Source organism: Pezoporus flaviventris, unplaced genomic scaffold (genome assembly GCF_033815535.1).
Source record: "Pezoporus flaviventris isolate CSIRO_AGI_PZ_B2104156 unplaced genomic scaffold, CSIRO_AGI_Pfla_v1 ptg000196l, whole genome shotgun sequence".
NCBI classification, from domain to species: Eukaryota; Metazoa; Chordata; class Aves; order Psittaciformes; family Psittacidae; genus Pezoporus; species Pezoporus flaviventris.
Genome location: NW_026892744.1, coordinates 136,643 through 162,804, shown reverse-complemented (window position 1 = coordinate 162,804; position 26,162 = coordinate 136,643). Strand labels below are relative to the sequence as shown.

The 26,162-nt window shown below is 49.7% G+C and overlaps 1 long non-coding RNA gene across 1 annotated transcript in view; it reads right to left on the bottom strand.

The window, feature by feature from the left end:
• The window catches only part of LOC133262203 (uncharacterized), a 161,701-nt gene extending 136,811 nt beyond the window's left edge, over positions 1-24,890 (bottom strand). Inside the window, exons 1-2 of the long non-coding RNA XR_009741244.1 lie at positions 24,768-24,890; positions 23,311-23,424 (exon numbers count right to left, since the gene is read on the bottom strand). This is a non-coding gene — a long non-coding RNA (uncharacterized LOC133262203). The remainder of the gene's footprint in view (positions 1-23,310; positions 23,425-24,767) is intronic.
• Between the last annotated feature and the right edge of the window lie 1,272 nt (positions 24,891-26,162).

Below are 26,162 nucleotides of genomic sequence, written 5' to 3'. Positions count from 1 at the left end.
TCAGGCAGCATCGCTCCGTCACTTCATGTTCTGCATCCCTAAAGGTCTCCCTGGAGAATGCAAATGCTTTCTCCACAGCCTTAAAACACACTCAGCCCCCTAGGAACAACACCTGCATGGACTGGAGGTGCCATGGGACTGCTGGAGCCCACTAACAGGTCCTGCATCCTCACCGGACTGTGGCTCGCCTGCCAGGAGGCAAAGCTGGCAGCGGGAAGGGCACATTCCCAGCACAGCGAAGGGATTCACAGCAGGCAGGAATCCAGCACCCACCAACAAACCCAGCTGGGATGCCGCCTGGAAAAGCATCCAGACACCTGGACTTCCCTCTGCAAGCAGCCACGGATGAGACACCAGGTTCAGACTGAAACTGCAGTCAGAGCCCTCCGTCTCCCCACGCAGCCATGGCTGCCCTGCTCATTCAGGAGAGGGCCTGGCTGCAATTGAAATCACCTGGCAGGTGTGCATAGGAGAGCACCACCAAACTGGGGAGCCCATTTACAGAGCCCCTGAGGGAATTTTTCTCAGGAACTACTCTGCGGGAGTAATTCCCAGCTCAGCGCCAAGGAAGACATGATGAAGGAGACAGCCTGCTCAAGGCACGAGCACAAACCAGCCCCTTTGCTCTGGGACAAGTTTTAGGTACAGCTGCCACACGTTGAGTCAACAAGAGTCAAAAGCACACAGTGAAGTTTCAGCCCCAAGGGGCAGAGCACCAAGCTGAGAGCATGGAGCTGGCCAGGAGGTGTGGCTACCAGTGTGACCAGTACGTCCCGTCCTGCAGCAGCGTGGCCAGGGCCCTGTTCAGCCCCATACCTCTCTTTGCAGGGCTACAACCGCTCTGCTTTACCCCGTGGCACATGAGGAGCAGTGGCAGGAACCCCGGTCCTGGTATGGCCTTGCTTCCTCATCTCTTTTTAAGCACAAACCCCCAGTGACACTGCCTCCAGTAGCCCTCACCTGGAAGATGGCATGCAAGCAGGAGGAGACAGCACTGGCATCAGTGGGATGCTGCGTCCGGTTTCTGTTGCCATTGGCCAACATCTCCATGAGCCGCTCTGCTGATGCAGGCTGGGACAGAACAGGGAGAGGGATGATACCAGTGTGCCCCACCTGCAGGCACAGACACAACCCAACACAGAGCACCAACAGCTCTGGCATCCTGCAGCATCGTGGGCCTCGTTTCAGCTCAGGCTCATGTTTGCTGCCAGCCAAGAGTTGTGCAGGTGGCACCCCCCTATCTTCAGACACCCCCTATCTCCAGGACACATCTGCTTTCAGAACTGGTGGAGGTGCAACATTGCCCATTCTTATACCTGGTGTGCCCATTTTAATGCCTACCTGGTGGAAGGAGAGGCCCTGAACCACAGCTCCTCGCTCAGGATCCTCCCGGATAGCTAGAGGTCCCTTGGGCTCCAGCAGGTCATAGATCTGCTCGTTGTACACCTGAAGCAGGAAACTCAATGTAAGGCTGAGGTTTGGTTCCCCAGTGGTGAGCAGGGAGAGGAGCTTTGTACCTCAGGGTCACACATGACCTTGTGTCCCGCTCCCAACACCACCTGCAGGATGTCACTACACCCAGAGCAGCTGATGGTGCTCTAGCTGACAGCTCAGGAAGGCTTTCAAAGCAACTCACTTTGCCACAGCTCCTCTAAAGCCTTTCCAGCCAGGAACCCTTCCGCAGAAAATATATGGACTCAGTCAGAGATCAATCTGATCAGACCAAAGCCGTTTATTGCAAAGCCTTAACTCTTTATATACTATTGCTTACATGCACTTACAGGGATTTGGCGTATTATGATTGGATACATGTCTTGAACACCCTTAGTGACTAACAACCAATTGGTTAAGCACAGGTGTGAGAACTTGACCTCAAAAGCTTGCCAACAGTCCACAGTTCTCATAACTCAGTGAATTCCAGATTCTTCTTATCTTGCTTGCTTAAGCTTCCTTGGGCCTCTCATGGCCTTGCTGTATCTTTTGGGATTAGTCAGAGTTCATGCACCAAATATCCATTCCCCTGGGAGAACACTGTCTCCACAAGAGGCTGTGCTTGTGTCTGCACAGAACGAGGGCTCCGACGGATCCCCACACGATGAACCTGTCCGTTTATACAAGTGACGGCTGCCAATGAAGATTGGTGCCAATTCACTGCCGGTTTGAAGTTAACCCGTGGGAACTGTGCCCAGTTAACCGGGCTCTTCTTGGAGAATCAGTCAACAGAGAGCGTATCCTTGCGGGAGCAACCAGGCTTTCCAGCCACTGGGAACAGACTGGGAACATTTAAGCCCGGAAAGGGAACCACTGGACACCAGGGCTGCTTTGAGACGTTGATTCTGTGAGGCACAGCTCACTACAGAACAGAACGGCTGTTGGTTTTTATTGTTGGCTCAAGAGCATGGGTATGAAGGTTTTGCTGGTATGTTGTCCTGGGTTCAGCAGTAGCAGTCATTTTTCCCCTTCTTGGTAGCTGGTGCAGTGCAGTGTTTTGATTTTCGGCCTGGGAACAGAGCTGATAGCAATGTTTTGGTTTGGCCAAGGACTTTGTGAGCCTCATGCTCTGCCAGGGAGGAGGGGAAGCCAGGAGGAAGCAGAGACAGGACACCTGACCCAAGCTAGCCAGAGAGGTACTCCATACCACAGCACGGCATGCCCGGGGGGTAACTGGGAGTTATCTGGAAGGACACGGGGTCTTCTGAGTCGGACTCGTTTCTCAGCGGGTGGTACCGTGTTCTCTTCCCTTGTCATTTTCTCTTATCATTGTTGTCGTTGGTGGTAGCGGTGGTGATTTGTGTTGTACGTTGGTTGCTGGACTCTTCTTGTCTCAACCCATGGGAGTTGCACTCTTTCAATTATCCTCCACATCCCTCCGGGAGCAGGGAAGGGGAGAGCCCCTGGGGTGGGGGACACAGGCCTCGGTTGCTTCCAGCCCGGCACCTCTCACTGGGAGTCACTGATTGAGCTGTCTGGCTGGGTTTAAACCATGACAGGCAGGCACTATGGGACAGGCTCTCTGGGGCTGGCTCTCTGGGGCGTGCTCTCTGAGGCAGTGCTATGTGGCAGTACCTGGGGCAGAGCTATGGGTCAGGCTCTATGGGTCAGGTTCTATGGGACAGGCTCTATGGGACAGTCTCTATGGGACAGGCTCTATGGGGCAGGCTCTGTGGGGCAGTACCTGGGGCAGGCTCTATGGGGCAGGCTCTATGGGGCAGGCTGTATGGGGCTGGCTCTATAGGGCAGGATCTATGGGGGAGTGTCGTGGGTTCAGCAGTAGCAGTCATTTTTCTCCTCCTTGGTAGCTGGTGCAGTGCAGTGTTTTGACTTTCGGCCTGGGAACAGAGCTGATAACAATGATGTTTTGGTTTGGCCAAGGACTTTGTGAGCCTCATGCTCTGCAAGGGAGGAGGGAAAGCCAGGAGGAAGCAGAGACAGGACGCCTGACCCAAACTGACCAAAGAGGTATTCCATACCACAGCACGTCATGCCCAGGATGTAACTGGGAGTTAGCCGGAAGGGCTGGGAGACTGCAGGGTTGGAGGAGGTATGGGTCGGTGCTTGTTCGGGCCTGGGGAGTGAGTTATCGGTTGGCTGGTGCTGAGGTGTTGTATTCTCTTCCCTTCTATTTCCTTTATCATTATTGGTGGTAGCAGTAGTGATTTGTGTTATACCTTAGTTACTAAACTGTTCTTATCTCAACCCATGGGAGTTGCATTCTTTTTGACTCTCCTTTCCGTCCCTCTGGGAGCAGGGGGAGGGCAAGAAGGGGGGGAAGTGAGTGAACAAGCCATCTAGCTGGGTTTAAACCAGGACAGGGAGGCTCTATGGGATGGGTTTTATGGGGCCGACTCTATGGGGCAGGCTCTACGGGACAGTACCTGTGGCAGGCTCTATGGGCCTGACTCTATGGGGCTGCCTCTATTGGGCAGGCTCTATGGGACAGGCTCCATGGGGCTGGCTCTATGGGGCTGGCTCTATAGGGCTTGCTCTATGGGACAGGTTTTATGAGGCAGGGTCTATGGGGAAGGCTGTATGGGGCAGTACCTGGGGCAGGCTCGATCTGATTGGCCCGCAGCTGCAGCCACGCCCCCCTCCCGTTGCCGTGGTTACCGGATGCTACCAGGTGGTGCTGTGGTACGGCCGGGGGGCGGGGCCAGCGCAGGAGGCGGGGCCAAGGAGCGCGGGAAAGGGAGGGGGTGGGGAAAGGGGGCGGGAAAGGGAGGGGCCGGGTTTGGGCTTAAACTGCGCTTGAATGGGTTCAAAGTGGGTTTCCCAAAGTGGGAAATGGGGAAAACCGCATGGAAATGGACAAAAAGGGATGGAAACCGGTAAAAACAGACTAAACCCGCATCACCCCCAGCACCCATTGAAACAAGGGGGCACAAAATCACAAAATGGAATATAGAAACCCTTATAATTAGTTTTAAGTAATGTTAAGTTTGATGGCTTTGTAACAGTAGCAATGGAAAATTACTGAGGTGCATGACACAGAGAGAAAAAAAATAGACTACAGCTTAGAAAACATACTGAGAATTCTCACAAGAGAAATCGTTGCAGTTGACGTAGTTGTAAGAAAAAGTCTAGAAGAACAGGACACGGGGATAAGGAGTATCTGGGAACCCCAGGTGTCCAGGGTGGGCTACAGTTCAACTACCTGATAAGTAGGAGGATAGGAGGATTATTATGTCTCTGGTGCTAACGAGCCAATTAAACTGATGTGAGCATCTACTGCGCGTGCTTCAAAGGCTGCCAGAAGTGATGAAGATCATTGGAAGAAGTAAACGATCCTCAGAGACCACCACCACCACCACAATTCTGCACGCAGGCGGGGAACCTCCTGGAAAATTATGTCACCCATACGTAGCCTCGTGAATAGGTATGTATGCCCAGTGGCTAGAAAAGGACGGCTTGCGTGGCAATTGAGAGACACACGTTAGGAGGAGCCCGTATCTCCTGGCGCCGCAATCAAGAATACCTGCTTGTCAGCTTGAAAACTCTGTTGGCAAGTTTGTTCCTGGAGTTTTCTCCAAATCACCATAGAGCCCCCAACACCCATAAAACCCCATCACCCATAACACCCATAGAACCCCCAGCACACACAGAACCCCCAGCACCCATCACACCCATAGATCCCCCAGCACCCATAGAACCCCCAGCACCCACAACAACCAGCATCCTGGTTTCAGTGCCTCCTATGTCCACTCAAGCCCGATTCCAATGGGAGATGATTCCAGCCCTCAGGGCCATTCCCACATGGATGCTCCAGCCATGTCCTCATAGCCTCCACATCAGAAGCAAAGACAAAGGAGGTCGGAGCATCTTCCACCCCATTCCATTGTCCCAGCAGCCCCATAGGGAAGAGCTTCTGAAGATCTCCCCTTTTTCCATGGGATCAAGGAATGGGAAAGATCCCCAAAGCTTAAAGAGTTGGAAATGGGATGACCTCAAAGAACAGGATTGGAGGGGGCATTCCAAGCTTCTCTTTCCCAAGTCTGGGAAGGAGATGCGGCGGCATTCCTGAAGGAGCGCGGGCTTGCCTCCCATCCTGGTGGATTCCATGGAGCACCAAGAAGTAAGTGCTATTCCGGGTCTATGGAAGCTGCCATAGCAGTGGATCATGGATCATTGGATCATGGGATCAGGAGCTTGGACAAGACCCTCAAGGACACCACGAAGCCCCCCTCTATCCCTCTTTACTCCATGAGGAAGGCCCTTTCCAAGCCATTCCCATTGGGAAGAGCGACCATGACCTTTCCGAGAGGCTTGGAGGCATCGTTCCCAGTTTCTCCTGGACATCCACCTCCGAGGAACGCTTCTGGGAAGGAATCTCCATCACTAAAGAACGAAGAGCAGAAGGGGTCCCATCGCTTGGATTCTATCCCAGATTCCCAACAGGAATTGAAGCAGGGAGATACGGAATGAACCTTGGACACATGGAGCTTCAGAACCTATCCCAGGGGTCCTTGGGATGGGAGCTCTTCCCTGTGGGAAAGATGGGATAATGGGAAGCGGGAGAGATCCCATCCATGCTGGTGGTGCCGTCAACCCAAGCCAGCTCTGCCGGCCTCCTAAAGGACACCGCAAGCATTGGGTCTAATGCAAGGATGAAGTCCTTGGGTGCCCAGCACCCACCTGGATGGGACCCCAGCACCCACCTGGATGGGACCCTAGCACCCACCTGGCACCCTAAATTCCATGGGTTTTCCAGGGGGTGGCGTTCCGCTCCTGCAGAAGGGTTTGGTCACCTGGATCAAGTGGAAGCACATTCCTAGATCATGGAACGGGACGGATGGAGCTTAAAGTGCAGCCAGGGCCACCTTGCACTGGAGCAGGTTGCTCCAGCTTGGCCTTGGCGATGGGACATCTCCCACCTCCTGTGGTCCCACCAGCCTCATGGGGAAGAACTTCCCAAGATCCTATCCCAAGATTCCCATTGTCCTACCAGCCTCATGGGGACGAACTTCCCAAGATCCCATCCCACGCTTCCCATGGTCCCATCCCTCCAGCTCCTCCTCCTCCTGATGCCCCCATGGACCCTGAAGGTCCTCTCCAAGCTATTCCAGGATCCGTGGACATTCCCAAGACCCCTTCTCTGGCTGTTCTGAAGACAAGGCGGACCATGGGCTACTCACCTTGCTCCTTGTAGATGTGGCCTGAGACAGGGATCCCAGCCCATCTGCTTGGATGGAAGCAGCCTCCATCCATGATCTCCAGGAAGTTCTCATCCCAACCAAGTCTTCCCACCAACGGACAATGTTCCCGCGGGAGCTCCAGGAGGAGAAGACAACCCCGGGATAAGAGGGACACGACTGATTCCAAGAGGTTGACGGCTCCCTATGGATGGAGCTCCAATAGGGCCACCAATGAGGGAAGGGTGCTCCAACCCACCCCTATGTCCAGAGCTCTTCCCTGTGAGGGTGGTGGGATGATCAGGATGGGTTGGATGGAGAAGCTGGGGCTGCTCCATCCCTGATCCAAGGCCAGCTTGGAGCACCCTTTAGAAGGTGGGCTCAAGGAGGAGAGTATCAGAAGCTATTATGGGATGTAACGCAGTGGTTGCACTCTACCTGTGACCTTGTAGGACATTGGGATGGGTTGGATGGAGAAGCTGGAGCTGCTCCATCCCTGGCCCAAGGCCAGCTTGGAGCATCCTTTAGTAGAAAACATCCTTCTAGAGGAGAACATCAAATGCTGCTCTTATGGGATGTACCAAAGTGGTTGCTCTCTACCTATGACCTTGTAGGACATCTCCCTATAGGAAGTGAGATCTTCTCCGTTGACCAGCACCAAGTGAGGACACTTCTCCATGGCTTCCTTGAGGGACATCGACTTCTTCACTCCATGGCGCCAGGCTTCGTAGTTACAGGTGACCACGAGGGACTTGTGCTGCTGCACCCCTACAACAAGGAGGGCATTGCCTTACAGCACCCATAGAACTGGACATAGAGCACCCATAGAACCCCAGCACAATAGCAGCCCACAGCATCCACAGAACCACCAGCACCCATAGAACCCAAGCAGCAATAGCAGCCCCAGCACCCATAGAACCCACAGCACCCATAGAGCCCACAGCACCCATAGAGCCCCTAGCACCCACAGAACCCCCAGCACCCATACAGCTCACAGCACCCATAGAACCCCCAGCGCTCATAGAGCCCCCAGCACCCATAGCAACTACAGCACCCCCAGAACTCCCAGCATCACCAGTACCCACAGAGCCCCAGCACCCACAGAACCCCACTGAACCCCCAGCAGCCATAGAACCCGAGCACCAATAGCAACCCCGGCACAGGCAGAACCCGCAGCACCTATAGAGCCCGCAGCACCCACTGCACCACCAGCACCCATAGAACCCACAGGACCCATAGAGCCCACAGCACCCATAGCATGAACTGCACCCGCAACACCCCCACCACTGCCAGCACCACAACAGATCCAGCACCTCCAGGACCCACAGAACCCACAGCATCCATTGCACCCCAGCAGCCCCAGCCCCCATAACACCCCCAGGGCACCGATAGAAACCCCAGCATACTCAGCACCATATAGCTCCGGTATTAGGGTCCTAGTGACCGCCGGATGCCTCCTGCCTGGCAGGGACAGGTCCCAGTGCCCCCCCCATAGCGCCGGTATCAGGGTTGTAGAGCCCACCCCCTGCCTCCCGCCCAGGTTCCTAGTGCCCGCCCGCTGCCTAGTGCCGGACAGGGACGGGTCCCAGTCACCCCCCATTGCTGCGATTCCAGGGTCCTAGTGCCTCCCCGCTGACTCCCGTCTCAGGGTCCTAGTGCGCACCCGCTGCCTCCTGCCCGGCAGGCACCGGTCCCGATGGCCGCCCCTATAGAACTCCGGTAACAGGATCCTAGTGCCCGCCCACTACCTCCCTCATAGGGGTCGTAGTGCCCGCACGCTGCCTCCTTCCTGGCAAAGACCGGTTCCAGTGGCCCTTCCTATAGCGCCGGTATCAAGGTTCTAGTGCCCGCCCGCTGCCTCCCGAATCAGAGTCCTAGTGCCCGCCGGATGCCTTCTGCCTGGCAGGGACCGGTCCCAGTGCCCACCCCTATAGCTCCGGTATCGGGGTCCTAGATCCCGCCCGCTGCCTCCCGTAACACGGTCCTACAGCCCGCCCGCTGCCTCCCGCAACCGGGTCCTAGCGCTCGCCGGCTGCCTCCCGCCAAGAGTCCAAGTGCCCGCCCGCTGCCTCCTGCCTGGCAAAGATCGGTTGCAGTGCCCCGCCCTACAGCGCCGTTATCAGGGTCCTAGTGTCCCCCCGCTGCCTCCCGCATCAGGGTCCTAATGCCCGCCGGATGCCTCCTGCCTGGCAAAGACCGGTCCCAGGCCCCCCTCCCATAGCGCGGTATCAGGGTCGGGGTGCCCGCCCTCTGCCTCCCGCATCAGTGTCCTAGATCCCGCCCGCTGCCTCCCGTAACACTGTTCTAGATCCCGCCCACTGCCTCCCGCATCAGGGTGCTGGTGCCCGCCCGCTGCCTCCTGCCTGCCAAAGACCAGTTCCAGTGCCCCTCCCTATAGCGCCGTTATCAGGGTCCCAGTTCCTCCCCGCTGCCTCCCGCCCAGGGTCCTATCGCCCGTCCGCTGCATCCTCCCTAGCAGGGACTGGTCCCGATGGCCGCTTCTGCAGCGCCGGTATCAGGGTCTTAGTGCCCCCCCCACAGCGCCGGTATCAGGGTTGTAGAGCCCGCCCCCTGCTTCCCGCCAAGGGTCCTAGCGCTTACCCGCTGCCTCCTGCCTGGCAGGGACCGGTCCCGATGCCCGCGCCTAAAGCGCGGTTATCAAGGTCCTAGTGCCCGCCCGCTGCCTCCCGAATCAGGGTCCTAGTGCTTGCCGGATGCCTCCTGCCTGTCAGGGACCGGTCCCAGGGCTCACCCCTATAGCTCCGGTAACAGGGTCCTAGATCCCGCCCGCTGCCTCCCGCCCCAGGGTTTTACTGCCCGCCCGCTTCCCCTCGCCCCAGGGTCCTATTGCCCTCCCACTGCCTCCAGCACCAGGGTCGCAGTGCCCCTGAGGCAATCCCCCTAAGGGCACTGAGGTCGGCCAAGGTGTTGGGGCTGACCAAGGCGTTGAGGTTGGACAGGTCTTTCAAGTTGGCCAAGGCATTAAGGATGGCCAAGGCATTCAGGTTGGTCAAGGCACTGAGGTAGGCCAAGGCACTGAGGTTGACCAAGGCGTTGAGGTTGACCAAAGCGTTCAGGTTGGCCAGGGCATTGAGAGGCTGACCAAGTTGTTGAGGTTGGCCAAGGCATTGAGGTTCATCAAGGCGTTATGGTTGACCAAAGTGCTGAGGTTGCCAGAGGCATTGAGGTTGCCAGAGGCACTGAGGGTGGCCAAGGTGTTGAGGATGGACGAAAGCACTGAGGTCGGCCAAAGCGTTGAGCTTGGCCAGGGCGTTGAGGTTGACCAAGGTGTTGAGACTGGCCAAGGCCAATCTCAACTGCTGAGGTGAGTAGCTCAAAAGAGGATGCCTTGAACACCGGAGAAGGGAGATCAGCGTCCAGAGGCCTCAACTCAGAGCGGCAAAAGCCACTAAAGGAACCTCAAGTCCGACAGGACCTGCCAAGGAGCCAGCAGCTCAGCTGATGCGATCAGGTGACTCACAGGGGGAGGAGAAAAGAGGAGCAGCACCAGCCCTGAGTGGGTGCACAAGTGACCAGGAATGCAGTGAACACAGCAGGCAGAGTGGGTCGAGGCAGAGTAGGCGAGCGGGATGGTGAGCACTCGTCGTATGACCAGGGCCCGGACCGAGAGCTCTGCTCTGCCTGCCCCGGTGGTGGCCAGCATAGGCACCCAGACAGAGCCGATGGCAGGGGAGGCTGCAGTGCAGAGCTCGGAGTGTAGAGAGCACCTGCAGTGGTCTTGTGAGGGAATGGCGCACAATGGGCAGGGCTGCACTCGGTGCTCCGTGGTCGAGGTCCTTCTGCAGCAGGTGGCTGAGCTGAGGGATGCCTTCAATAGGCTGCAAGATGTCAGGGAAGCTGAGAGTAAGCAGGAATGCTTGCTCCCGGCCCAAACTGTGCAGGGGCCTCAAGCGTCCCCTCTAGTTCATGAAGGAAAGAAGGAAACCGTTAACCCGGGAAGCTGGGAATTAGTGACAAAAAAAGAACAACAAAAAAATGAAGAAGAGGACAACAAAAAGCAAGGGGCGTCCTCCTAAAGCTCTTGTCCCCACGCAGAACCGCTTTGCTGTTCTGAAGGGGGGTAATGAGGAAATGCACTCAAGCCAGAAACAGCTGGCTTATGCACTGGTAAAGATCTCTACTGGTGCTGCCAGGAAAAAGTGGCAGGTGTAACAGTAGGGGACTCTACTTTGAAAGGGACAGAAGCACTCGTCTGTTGGCTTGACCCCGTCTCAAGGGAGGTGTGTTGCCTACCGGGGGCACGGATCAGGGATGTGGCAGAGAGGCTGCCTGCTCTAGTAAGTCCCACGGACTATTACCCACTCCTGGTGATACATGTGGGTGGCTAGGGATACAGACAGTAGTAGCCTGGGGAACATAAAGAAGGATTACAGAGCACTGGGAGAGGTGGTTAGGGGCTCTGGAGCTCAGGTGGTCTTTTCGTCCATTCTCCAGGATACAGGGGAGGACCTAAAAAAAGCCAGGAGGATTAGCCAGGTTAATAACTGCTTAAAAGGGTGGTGTCATAGTCAGGGGTTTGGGTGCCTAGAACACAGGACCCAAATGTGCAGGCCAGGTGTAGTGGGGGCTGGTGGAGCTGGTCTGATCAAGAAGGGAAAGAGCAGTTTTGGTAGGAGGCTTGCCAGGCTGGTCAAGGAGGCTTTAAACTAGATGTGTTGGGGGAGGAGGGCATCAGGTTACAGGCTACTTAGAAAAGACAGGCCTGGCAGACGGGGAGGTGCAGTTGCCCTTTATCTTAGGGATAGGCTGGAGAGTATGGAACTCTGTCTGGGGACAGGTGAGCAGTTAACAGAGAGTTTGGGGGTCAGGGTTAAAGGGAATATAGCTATGGGAGACATTACTGTGGGGATCTGTTACAGACCGCCTGATCAAGGAGAACCTGTGGATGAAGCACACTATAGGCAGATAGCAAAAGCCTCACGCTCACAGACCCTTGTTCTCATGGGTGACTTCCACCACCCTGACATCTGTTGAAAGCATGGTACATCCCGCCACAAGCAATCCAGGAGGTTCCTCGATTGTGTGGAAGAAAACTTCCTTCTGCAACTAATAGAGGAGCCGACACGGAGAGGTGCCATGCTTGACCTCGTACTCACCAACAGGGAAGGGCTCATTGGAAATGTGACGCTCCAGGGCAGCCTTGGATGCAGCGATCATGAGATGGTCAAATGTGAGATCCTCAGGACAGTGAGAAGGGTGTGCAGCAAGCTCACTGCCCTGGACTTCAAAAGAGCAGACTTTAGCCTCTTCAAGAACCTGCTTAGTAAGGCTCCATGGGATATAGCCCTAGAGGGCAGGGGGGCCCAAGACTCTTGGTTGATATTCAAGGATCACCTGCTGCAAGCTCAGGAGTGTTGCATCCCAACTAGAAGGAAGTGCAGCAGGAGGGCCAGGAGACCTCCCTGGATAGATGAGGAGCTCCTGAGGAAAATTCGAAGGAAAAAAGAGGCTTATAAAAGGAGGAAGCAAGGACAGGTGGCATGGGAAGAGTACAGGGATGTTGTCCGAGAATCTAGGGACCAGGTTAGGAAAGCTAAGGCTCAGTTAGAATTAAACTTGGCTAGGGATGTTAAAGATAACAGGAAGGGATTCTACAGGTGCATAGCAAATAAAAAACAGACAAGGGAGAACGTAGGCCGCCTCAGGAAGCTCTCAGGAGAACTGGCTACACAGGATTTGCAGAAGGCTGAGGTTCTGAATGACTTCTTTGCCTCTGTCTTCACTGGCAAAGGCTCTGACCAAACCACCCAAGTCTTGGAAGGCAGATGCAGGGACTGTGAGAATGAAGACCTTGCGCCCACTGTAGGAGAGGATCTGGTTCGAGACCATCTTAAAAATCTGAATGGGCACAAGTCCATGGGTCCTGATGAGATCCATCTGAGGGTCCTGAAGGAGCTGGCGAATGAAGCTGCTAAGGCACTGGCCACCATATTTGAGAAATCATGGCAGTCAGATGAAGTTCCCGACAACTGGAAAAAGGGAAATATAACCCCCATTTTCAAGAAGGGGAAAATGAATGACCAGGGAATTACAGAGCAGTCAGTCTCACCTCTGTGCCTGGCAAAATCTTGGAGCAGATTCTCCTGGAAGTCATGCTAAGGCACATGAAAATCAACAAGGTGCTTGGTGACAGCCAGCAGGGCTTCACTAGGGGGAAATCCTGCCTGACCAATTTAGTGGCCTTCTATGATGGGGCTACGGAACTGATGGACAGGGGTAGAGCAGTTGATGTCAGCTACCTGGACTTGTGCAAAGCGTTTGACACTGTCCCACACAACATCCTTGTCTCTAAATTGGAGAGACATCAATTTGATGGATGGACCACTCAGTGGATAAAGAACTGGCTGGATGGCCTCACGCAAAATGTTGTGGTCAATGGCTCAATGTCCGGCTGGAGACCAGTAACAAGTTGCATCCCTCAGGGATCGGTGTTGGGACCGGGTTTAACATCTTCGTCGCTGACATGGACAGTGGGATTGAGTGCGCCCTCCTCAGCAAGTCTGCCAATGACACCGAGCTGTGTGGTTTGGTTGATATGCTGGAGGGAAGTAATGCCACCCAGAGGGACCTCAACACACTTGTGAGGTGGGCTGATGCCAACCTTGCGAAGTTTAACCATGCCAAGTGCAAGGTCCTACACACCTGGGTGGGAGCAATCCCAGGCACAGCTACAGGTTGGGCAAAGAAGAGATTCAGAGCAGCCCTGTGGGGTGATGGCTGATGAGAAAATGAACACGAGCAGGCAGTGCACACTTGCAGCCCAGAAAGCCAACCGTATCCTGGGCTGCACCAAAAGGAGCGTGACCACCAGGTCGAAGGAGGTGATCCTGCCCCCCCACTCTGCCCTTGTGAGATCTCACCTGGAATATTGTGTGCAGTTCTGGTGTCCTCAACATATAAAGGACATGGAACTGTTGGAACAAGTCCAGAGGAGGGCCACAAGGATGATGAGGGGACTGGAGCACCTCCTGTAATGAAGACAGGCTGAGCAAGTTGGGGCTGTTCAGCCTGGAGAAGGCTGCGTGGAGACCTCAGAGCAGCTTCCAGTATCTGAAGGGGGGCTATAGGGATGCTGGGGATGGACTCTTCATTAGGGACTGTAGTGATAAGACAAGGGATAACAGGTTAAAACTTAAACAGGAGAAGTTTAGTTTGGATATAAGGAGGAAATTCTTTCCTGGTAGAGTGGTAAGGCACTGGAATGGGTTGCCCAGGGAGGTTGTGAATGCTCCATCTTTGGCAGTGTTCAAAACCAGGCTGGACGAGGCCGTGGGTGATATGCTTTAGTGTGAAGTGTCCCTTCTCATGGCAGGGGGGTTGGAACTAGATGAACTTAAGGTCCTTTCCAACCCAAACTATTCTATGATTCTGTCGTAAGAGCTTCAAACCACAAGTGCTGTCATGAAAAACACTTCTCTTACTCAGCAGATCGAAGTGGAATACAAAATACAAAGCTCAGCTTCAACCGTCATCATTGTGCCCATGCTATCGATTACAATAAAGTAGCAATAATGCCAGGAAAAACGCAATCCCAGATCCATCTTTCCTCTCTAGGACAGCTGAGGACTGTATGAGAAAGTACAACCTGAGCAAGCTGAAGTTAAACTAGTAAACGTCAGAAGGAATGTGCAGGAAAAATATTTCAGAGTCAGAACTGAATGCAATAAACACCTAGAACTAAAGATAGTAGAAAAGATCACTTCTTTTGGATTTTTGTTCTGGCTTGGTTTTGGTAGGTGTCCTGGGTTCAGGAGTAGCAGTCATTTTTCTCCTTCTTGGTAGCTGGTGCAGTGCTGTGTTTTGACTTTCGGCCTGGGAACAGAGCTGATAGCGATGTTTTGGTTTGGCCAAGGACTTTGTGAGCCTCATGCTCTGCCAGGGAGGAGGGGAAGCCAGGAGGAAGTAGAGACAGGACACCTGACCCAAACTGACCAAAGAGGTATTCCATACCACAGCACGTCATGCCCAGGAGGTAACTGGGAGTTATCCGGAAGGGCTGGGGGACTGCAGGGTTGGAGGAGGTATCGGTCGGTGCTTGGTTGGGCTGAGGGGGGCAAGTTATCGGTCGGCTGGTGCTGAGGTGTTGTATTCTCTTCCCTTGTTATTTCCTTTACCATTATTATCACTGGTGGTAGCAGTAGTGATTTGTGTTATACCTTAGTTACTAAACTGTTCTTATCTCAACCCGTGGGAGTTGCATTCTTTTCGATTCTCCTCTCCGTCCTCCCTCCGAGAGCAGGGGGAGGGCAAGAAAGGGGGGGGAAGTGAGCGAACGAATTACCTGACTGGGTTTAAACCACGACAGTAGGGTTTTCTTTTTTTTTTTTGGTTGTTCGTTGGTTGTTTTTCTTAACGGAGTTATGTACAAATTTATTACTAGGGGAATGGATCCCTGTTCAAACAGATACTCAATATATGACTAATATCAGAAAAATAAGATAAGTCCTCAGTACAGGAAGATGAATTGCGGAGTTAAATGATGGTATGCTGCAGGCAGGGATTACCAGTCACATGGTACGCAGAAACAAACTTGCACCCTCTCTCCCATGCAGTGAAATAAATAACATGATTTGTAGGCTGGTGTCAAATGTCACCATGTCTTTCCGAGAGTAGCATATGACAGCACCACGGACTCAATTATGATTTGCTTAGCTGCAAAGCCAACCAACTTAAAACCAATCTGAACAAAAACCAAAGCAAAATAAATGCCTTTTGTTGGTAAAAAAACAGATCAACAGGTGAGAAAACAGAATAGGAAAAAACATTGCACTGTCTCACATTAATATAACAAAAATCAGAAACTCTAGATGTCACTAAATGCAATGAAGTTTGAGAGCCATACTCATAACCAGAAACCTTATCTGTCTGCATCTGCAACATTTTGAATGAAAGACAGGTTGCAGTAGCATGGAAAATATTTGCTAAGGTGGACGCTTCTCAAGCATTACACACTATTTTTGACAGTCAAAGAAGCCAACATTTTCCCAAGGCTCTGTGAATCAAGTTTGAATTTGATGACTGATTTCTTCAAAGATGTGACGACAGTTGGCAATGATCCAGCCCAATGCTGCTGGGAATGAGCAGGATTTTCCCCTGAACCTGCTGACGAATTCTAGGGCCCCAAGCAGTTCCAGTGAAGAGCTGTTACTGACTCTCAGTATTGTCTCCTGTTGACGTCAGTCAGTCAGAGAGCTTTAGACTGGCAGAAAGGCCAGAAAAACCTAGAATGGAAAATGAGGAAAGGCAGACTGGAACATGCCGAGGAGATTGACAAGAGACTGAAGTTCTGTGCACGGCTATTTCAGCCTGAAATCTGGAACAGAATCAGATGGGAAACTGCTCAGGGACAGAGAGACTTTCTGTGGCAGAATGGTTAGAGAAACAAAGCTTAACTCTCAAATCTGTGAAGGCAGAGAATGAGAACAACTCAGAACATGGGGGAGTGGGGCAAGAGATGGCAATGGGGAAGGCCAAAAGGAAAAGTCACTACCAGGAATTCTACATTTCACAAAAGGATGAGCGCCTGTCTTGGTAACCCTGCTGTGTCTTTAACTTGATTTTTGCATATATAAAATTTATTTTGTTATGCTTATTTAGGAAAGGCATGTGCTCCCTTCTTTAATATATCCTACACCAGGTGCAAGGTTCTTTTTATTCCTCTGGAAGATAGGTTGGACGTGTGCTGTCTACAATAGTTTTTTCTAACGTATTCACATTACATGTAAAAAGCTATTAGAAAGAAGCTGCGAAATCAGCCAACAGAACTCTGAACCTCAAGTCTACCGACCAAACCTGAATATCAGTTGCATCTATTAAGCAGTGGGCAGTGGGAGGGGAATAGGTTTATTCTTAAAAACAAAGCCAGAAAGAACTGTGATTACCCAAGTAATTTCAATCTTCTATTTTTGAAGGTGTCACTGTTAAATTTAAAACACTGACATACTGCATAGTGAAAAAAAATATGTTACAAATACAATTAAATATAAAAAACTCCAAAATTAAAAATTGGAGAAATGTTATTCACAGACAAAAAACAACCCAACCCAACCCAACCAAAAAAGGGGGGGGGGGGGGGGGGAAGAAAGAAATCTAGGATAAAATTTTGACCCTTCAAAGGAAATCAAAAAAAAAAACCACCAATACCTTATTGACTTCAGTGAGGGTAGGATATCACCTACTAACGACTCAGTTCTGACAACACTCTAGACTGTGCAGTCCATTCATTGGAAATGCTGTCATGAATGAGAGAGGCCTCAGATTAAGAGCTTCATGCTACCTTCCTTTCTGAAATGTTTTTAAGCACCGGATTTGCAACGATAGCCTACAGCAAGTCTTCCAGATGACCCACACCGCCTACCACTAGACATGTATACACAGTGCCGTCTCAGAGAAACCATATTCTAATAAATATGGCTTCTAATTCTAATAGTGTCACACTTTGTTTTTAGGCTATAGGTCAAACCGCTCTTCGGCACACACATTTGATATAGGTCAGACCTAGCAATTTCACTTAGCACATGCTAAATGGATAGCAGACAGTTAAACTGTTTTTTTGTTCTGAGGCTATTCAGATGTTCTGACTTAAAGCCATCAGCCAAAATACTCACTTTCAATGAAAGTCAAGAAAAACATACTTGAAAAATATTTTACTCGCTCACCGCTCAATCCACAAAAAACTATGAAAGTATCAGAAGTGATTTTTTAATCACTTGTAAGCACTGAGTTGTTAAAACTAATGTCTCCCTTGATACTTGACCAAGCACATCACAAATAATAACCACGACTGTTAACTTGTCTTAACGAAAGTCTCCAAGGATATAGCGACTGGCTGTAAACAACTGACCCAACAGCTTCTGCTGAAACGTGCGTGAGGACTGCACAATTCACAAAGGTATTCTCTGCCTCATGCCTCCTAAGTCTTATTGAACAAAATACAATTAAACAGACAATGCACCATAAAACAGCAACAGAGGAGCATTCACAACAGATTTTTCCATCTATCAAAACGGGGTGTAACCACTGCCTATTTAGAATGATTCTTAATCTTACCCACAAGCTCTGCACATTCGCTGTATATCGTATATGGGCAAGAGCATCTAAATCAAATGTTTATGGTACACTGCAAAATCTACTTGATATTTGGGTAGCAAAAGTGAACCAATTTTCATTAGATATGCAGCATCTGTAGAAATTCATTCTTTTTATTTAGGTTTGTAAAAATTATTTACAGAATCTAGTTCTGTATGTGTCAATTATATTTAATTTGAAACATTTTTAATCCATTTGGGGTTAGCTTAACCTCCTGACTAAATATCCATTTTTATGAGAATATAACTTTTTAATACAGAGGAATGTCTTGAGAATTGGTTGTTCAATGTTTTTCCTTTACTGGCAGATGCTAGAGTAGAATTTATTATATGATTTAAAAAAAACGCTCAACAACCTAGCTTTAATATTTTAGTTTTACCTTTAAAATCTTGTGTTCTTATGTTGCCTTTCCAGTCTTTATCCCCAAAACTCACACATAGGCTTGTTGTCTTAAGACCAGTGAAAGTTCTTCTATTAATTTTTCTAGTGACAAGCAAGCAAGAGTGATGAGTATGTTTCCACCTTTATTACTCATTTTTCACCCCTTTGGGAAGTAAGACGATGATCCCTGATATGGTCATTCTGTGAATCTATTCCCACTGTAAGTTAAAATCTTGTGTCCACTTAAAGATGACTAACACTGAGTGATCTACCGTTTTTTATTTTTTCCCAAAGGCTACAGTAGCCTTCCAGCTAACAAATCACACTAGTCAGTCTGAATTTTCTACTCATTAAGTTTAACCTTTTAAGCCTTTTTTTATAGCCGGTTGTATCACATTACCATTTCCTCATTATCCTACCAATGCCTGCTGTTAACTATATGCCAAGTACTGCAGCACTCCACCTTTTTAAGGAAACAGGGTCTTTCACCTGAAATACCCAAGAAAGGCATTAACCATTTCTACTTCATCTTCTGTTTTGACACTCCGTGATTCTGAAAGAATGCGTAAGTTCCCAACTGCGGTCATACAGTAACTGTCTGGCAGGGACACACCACTTCATATCTCATGAGGAAAAAAATATTAACCATATTTTGAGATATTCATAACCTAGGAACAGATCCAACAGTGGCAAAGAATTATGCTCTCAAAAAAAAAAAAACAGGCAATAAGAAATTCTAAGCTATGCTGGCTCATCTTCATTCAAAGATTACACACCTGTAATATCCCAGAGTGGCTTACAGCTGCATGGGTCTCACTTGGAAAAGGTATCATATGATCCGGAAAAAAGCTCTGTAACAATAACAATTTGTATCAAAGTTCAAGAAAAATAAATATAAAACTTCCTATCCCTTTTGGATGTAAAATTAAAGTTCTCCATGCCCTGCAAGACACTCCAGGTTCTCTGATCCAGTAATTCACATTTACCTTACTATTATTCCTAAACTTGTGGCATCTGATAAATCATTTGCTGAAAACTGTAAAAATTTTGAAAAAACATCACCAGTTTCTGGAAGCAAGGGGGTTTCCTACACCAGTACCTGGCCCTTAGTGCTGTTTTTCTAGTAGTAATTTCTATTGCTGTTGACATGTAAGAGTTGCCTCGGGGTTCAACGGGCTGCAGAGCAGGGGCAATATATGCCAACAGTGTTTTCTATTGCTTTCCTTACACTAGAAACCCAGCAAAACATTTTGGAAAAACTTCCATTAATAGAGGATAAGTCCTAACCACTTTGTGTATGAGTATCAGATCTGACAACATCAGTAGGTTATGGTTAAAAAGTCCACATTTAAAGTGTTGATTTCATTATCACAGAAAGCTCAGGGGGCAATTTATGGACAGACCTGCAGCTGGGGAGTTCAGTACAGTCATGCAAAGATGAACCAGGCAAGAATGTGATCACTACTTATGAAGTTTTCTCAAGGTCTGGACAAGTTCGAGGCTAATATTCCCTTGACCAGCCAATGTTCAGTGACCTTCATTTCTAATAAAACTGAACTACTGGTAGGGTGGATTCATATCAACTCATTTCTGATAAAGCATCCCTGCTACACCTGGGTCCACAGTACCCAGAAGAATGACTCAACAGAAACAGTAAGGTCTCTGAGCAATCACAGTTGCTTATGCTAGTCATATCTGCATGTCTGCCACACTCCACAGCTGGTTCCACGCACCGGTTAACCAACACACTTCTTTGAAAGCTCTATGTTGGGGAGCATATTATTTTCTCAGAGAAACACAGGTGGAGAAAGAAAAAAAACTCAGATCACTTGGATCTTTTGTTATCTTAATATTTACCTTTTCATCCTTTTCACAGGTAGATAATTTGAGCTCCCTTCCACTGTTCACCTTTCAAGTCCTCATACATTTCTGCTATTCCTCCCTTTGACATCTGAAGCAAACTGGCTTTACAAGAGACAGCATTGGGAGTGACCCAAACACACCATGCATGTGAGCAATCAACGGTGAACTCCTCCAGCTGAGCCAGGACTGCTTCCACGGCCTTTGTCATCAGCCACAGCCTGAATTAGCAACATTAACCTTTGGCAATACCCTTGAATTAGGAGTTGTCTTTGCTCTCCTTCCATTCCTTACATACACTAACTCTGGCTTCACTTCCACTTGCTCCTAACAGGCTACAGCTGCTCACAGCCCTTTGTGTCAGCTGTCATTTAGCTGCAGCTGTGAGAAGCTGCCACAGGGCACCACTGGCCCATAACATCCGATTTTCACTTAAACAATAAAATCCATCCTTGCTACAGATGCCCCTCCTCACACTGCTTTATTTTATGTTTTGCTGTCACTTGACAGAAACTTCACTCAATTTCAATCACTTTATTTTGTTGCAGGTCTATGTGCAAACATCAATAAAGTTAAGCCCATGCCTGCATGATGTTTATAGCTGAGATTAATTAACAGCTGAGCTAGTGGAGAGGCAAAGATGTGTTCCTTGGCCTCCCTCTGCTCAGCTTTGGGCCAAGACAGGAGAGCACGCCTGCTGTCCTGTGACTGGTCACTGCGCTAAGGTGGTCGTGTGCTCTCAGAAGCCCCAACAGAAGGTGGGGATGCTCAAAGGCTGGTAGTTGCGAAGCAGAGGAGGAGAGGTGGGCAGGCTGCCTTACCTTTCCTGGGCGGTAGTCTGCTGGCCCTGGCTTCCCTGCTTTGTCTCCTCCAAGGCTGCTTTTGGTTCCGTCGTGTACATACATGGTAGGTCCTTTTCCGTAGATGTCCAGCTCCACCTTGTGGAAAGCAGCAGGACCTGGTGTCTGTAAGAGAGGCAGGGAGGTTGCTGGGTACACAAGTGTTCTGCTGACAGGCAGGGTACTCAACAAAACGATCACACCCTAGCTATGTATCATGCAGTGGATGAAACAAGCACACTAAAGCAAAGTGGGCAGATATCCCTGTATAGTAAATAAGTAAAATAATACAAATTGTGTATAAAAATATAAGTAAAGTACAGAGGACAACTGGCAATGCACCACGTCAGTACTGCATAGAGAGAACAGAGACTGAAGAAACACATCAGCAGTCAGAACCCAACCATCCTCCAGGCCCACACTTCAGCTGGAAAGCCCTGTTGCAGCTGATGCTGGGAGCAGGTTACAGGGAAAGTTCCTACAAGGCGCATCCACCCACAGGTGAGGCCTCAGATTTGGCTCCAAGAGGCTCCTGCTTTTATGCCCTTAGAAACACAAGGGGCTTTATGCCAGCTGTCACTGTTTACTCGTGGGGCCGTGCAGTTTCTCATCATCTCAGTGTTGGCCACACCCAGAGCATTGGCCAGGCGCCCCGGCCTGCCCAAGTGGGAAGCTCTTAAAACAGCTGCACCCTCATGGTTTCCTGCCTCTTTCTGACAAACAGTCACCATGAACATATACATATGCACTCTGCGAAACACACTGTGACAAAATCACACTGTTATGTCTCTTAGTCATGAGAGGGAATCAATTCTCAGCGAGGTTCCCATCCATTACACGCTCACAGCCAAATCCAAGTAGAGGAGCTGTATGCACGTAGAGATGGAGATGCAAATGGAGATTAAAAGAATAGTATGAAAAAATATTTTCACAAAATAATTGAAAACCACAAAAATTGCCTTCCTGATGTAGACACTCAAGTTTTCTACTGCAATAGAAAATAATCTGAACACAAAAAAACTCCCTTGGAGCCAAGACTACCCATTTTCTAAGAGCCTTCTCAGCTTTCATAATGGCACAAACAATCCTGAATTCCACAGGAGAAACTCAAACGTAAGCTTCTGTTTAGCTGGACGTTTGTGATGGATGATCTGTGGGAGTACGGGCCTTGAATAGCCCATGAGGGAGGGCATCTCTGCTTTTATAACAGGGACACAGGGCTATGACTTCAGTTTTCCAGAGAAAAAGAATGTTGTGCTTTGATTTGATTAACCCTACTGTGACTGATGGAAGAAGCCTCAGCATCTGTGCTTCAAGCAGCTTGCTTGCACAAGTCACACAGTGTTTATGGTGAAGATTTCCTGTGCCACAGGCCTGACAAATTCCCTTTTAAGTAGAGAAAGAATGCATTTCACATGGTATCTGCAAACTGTCAACAACACTAATAAGAAGAGGACTTGATCTTACAAAGTGCTGTGCTTATTCACCCCTGCAGATAGAAGAGATCCTTCAAGTCTGTGCCGTGGGCTTCAGGTGCTAGTTAGGCCATAGTGCCTGTCCATCACAAATCCATGGATCCTGCTGACAATTCATTTTAAACTACGGTACAGTTCCCTCAGCAGATGCAGCATCAATACCTCCAGATGTTTCTATAGACTAGTGCCAGTTTGCTTAGCCACTGCACTCACACAAAGCAGCAAGTCCAGTGTCTGCAAGGAAAACGGTTCTTATCCCCATGAGGGTGCCCATGCACAGTCACTGTATCTCACAAGCCAGATTCCACCAGAGCTGAGAATCATGAGTCTGCTGTTTTCATGGTTGCCACCAAATAGTTCAGGCCTGCCTTTGCACCTGCATCAGGACTGCCAGAAAACACCAGTCTGCGGCAGTGCCTATAATCTACCAGTTGTGGACATGCAGTATCAGTTCACTCCTTCTCACACCCTTTCCCCTGACTGCAAGGGTGAAGGACAGCCTCTACCTGGGCCAATACCCTTGGGTAAGGAGCATTCTGGAGGGCAGATTTTGTCTAGTTAGGCCCACCAGCACTTTTGGATCACTCACTACTGGGGCGCTTGAGCCTTTTGGGCATCTCCCCACTGCCCCAGTCCTGCCAGCCCATCTGTGCCAAGCACTTACAATCAACTGAGGGAAGCAGAGTAATGAGGACATATTTAAGAAACTTAAAATGATCAGTAATATTAAGGCTGTAAATGACAGAATCACAGAATACCTCCCTACTGAACACAAGTGCACGTGTCCTGTCTTTCACACAACTGACTCCTTTGCTCTTCAAGATGCCTTCCTCAGCTTACACGGTTTACCTTTAATGCTTATTTCTAGTCAAGGTGGTTTGAATCCTACTAACCCTTAAAGCTCTCACAATGCAATTAGAGCAACCCAAGCTGGATCAAACTATTTTTACAGAAGTCACCTGTTAGAAACATGCATGCATGGAGGTAAAGTGCTCTTTTGTTAGATTTATTCTCAATTACCTTTATGCAGATGTTGGTTTGGGGCTGCATCTGTGGAGCTATTGGTGACTCCCATCCAATGCAAGCGGGTGTAGTCACTGGCAGCAGATGTCTGCATTCAAGATATGGTGCCATCTGAGGAAAAAGCCACATCACATCATGTCATTAAGGCTCTCAAGAGGTTTTCAGTATTTTCCTGGTTAGAGTCTGAAGCAGCAAAGTCACTAGAAACATTGAAGCTGATAGCCACAGCTGCTGGTACCGATCCTTACAGCTCAAAGGCTATTGAGAAAACAGGAAGACAACTGGAAAGAGTGACGTTACTGACAACTAAAACTAGGCCAGAAAGGTACTAAGTTAGTTTTCAGTAACATTAAAAAGCCAGAGAGAAGACAGTTACAGGCACCACTGTACAAATGTGGTGCTCTTACATATATGCCCACGCCTGCCACTGTTCAAAGTTTGAGGCATGATTCTATAGCTATGACTCAAGCAGTAATTACTAACTAACCGCACTAGTTAGCACTGGAACAAGGTGCATGCGCAGGTCCTGAAGATGCAGTGGTTGTTGTTGCAGCATGAAGAGGAACCTGAATTTGGTCAGGTTTCCTGACACTGCCAAGAAAACACAATTTACTTTTCCAGTCTTAGCCTTACTAACATATCTGGCACTTGAAGGAACCTATGGTTCATTTTGCTCATCATTTAAGAATTACATCCAGTGCTAAAGGTATTGAACAAAGTCACAGAATCCCAGACTGGTTTGTGTTGGAAAGGACTTTAAAGCTCATCCAGTTCCAACCCCTGCCATGGGCAGGGACACCTTCCACTGGAGCAGCTTGCTCCAAGCCCCTGTGTCCAACCTGGCCTTGAGCACTGCCAGGGATGGGGCAGCCACAGCTTCTCTGGGCACCCTGTGCCAGCGCCTCAGCACCCTCACAGGGAAGAACTGCTGCCTAAGAGCTCATCTCAGTCTCCCCTCTGGCAGGTTCAAGCCATTCCCCTTGTCCTGCCCCTACAGGCCCTTGTGCAAAGCCCTTCTCCAGGTTTCCTGCAGCCCCTTTAGGCTCTGGGAGCTGCTCTGAGGTCTCCCCCCTTAAGGAGCCTTTTCTTCTCCAGGCTGAGGAAGCCCAGCTCTCTGGGCTGTGGGTGAAGGCCAATGATGCACAAGGGGACGTGGATGAGAAATTAACCAAATATACTGTACTTTCATACACTGGTTTTTGCAGTCAAAGCAAAATGCAACGGCTTATGAACTTGATCTTGAAAACAATCGAGACTGCTGCCATGTATGAGACAGCTCATATGTCAGCAATACTGTTTGAATGCATAGAATTCAGTGCAAGTCGAGTTGGTGTATTTAAACATGGTGGTTAATTTTCTAAGTTCCTTAATGAAATGCACCCTCATAAAAATCATCATGAAATGCAAACAAAGTCTGGAGGCTCAATGTTCCACATGAACACAGAAGTTTTTACCTGGATTCAGAGCTCTTACTCAGACCTGATTTCATTTCTACAAGAGCATTTGTATCTCCTTCATGGTTAGCCTTCCCTGGAAGAGGGATTCCAAATGGGACCACCTGAGGAACGGAGACAGAGCCAGCCACCACTTTCTCCACAGAGCTCTGGAAAGAAGAAAAACAAAAACGCAGACAATAATGTTTCTGAGCAGAACAATGCACTGAGAGATACGGTCTTTGAATGGGATTCCTGGATTCATTTGTTTCTCTTACAAGAGAGAACACCAGATTCTTTAAAGTGTTATTCCTCATTGCACAATTTTCACATCGGAAAGGAGCAAGGTCCTAACAACCATCCCAATTTCCACTTATGCTCCTGTTGCAGAACTGTGAACAAAGCTTGAGATGAGCTCTGCTGCTTTCACTTCACTTTGACCTTCCTTGCTCAGGTCTGGTTCCCATGTGCTCTATGCAAACAGCTTTAGCATCACACATCAATGATGCATGGCAGGAGGGAGTCCCAGGGAAGCCTCTGCACCCTGATGGCACATTGGAGCCAGCCTCGTTTCATTGCAGCCACCTGAATAGAAACAAGATGTCCTGCAAAGGACTAAAGCAAGACAGCCGTTGTTTGAGCTTATCTCAGCTTATGTATGCATTAAGGATATACCTATCAAACGGGTGCCAAACCTGACTTTTCATCATTTCCATAGTCATTACCATGTCACACAATTCAAGAATGACAAATTGCATTTAGATACAGTAACATTTTACAGCACACAAAGATGTACTCCAGATCTTGGGAACTGATCCTCAGGGCCAGGAAACGTCTGCACTGCAGTGTTTCCTTCTGTGACCACCCCTTGAATCCCCCAGACACACCTTTTACCCTGGTCACCATCGCACACAGCGCTGATTCAGCACGGCAGGGGTTCCGCAGTCCCTGCTCTGTCTGGGGCTGTGCCCATCTCCTTGCCTGGGTTGCCCACAGCAGTGGTTCAGGACTGGGGCAGTTCTCAGGCAAACTCTCTTGGGCTGCACACACACGGTGTGCACGGGACACACAAGGTAGGGGGATCAGATCTTTACCTGATGCGGGTAAATGGGGACCTATGGGGCTGAAGGGGGAAGCTGTGGGGCTAAAAGGGGGATCTGTGGGACTGAGATCTATGGGGCTCAATGGGGCATCTATGAGGCTGAAAGGAGAGAGATCTAGGGCTGAAGGGGACAATCTGTGGGGCTGGGGTGGGCATTAAAGCAGGCACTATGGGGTGGGATCTATACGGCAGGGATTGATGGGGCAGGATCTATACAGTGGGATCTATGGGGCAGTACCTGTGGCAGTGCTATGGGGCAGGCTCTATGTGGCAGTACCTGGGGCAGGATCCATGGGTCAGACTCTATGGGGCAG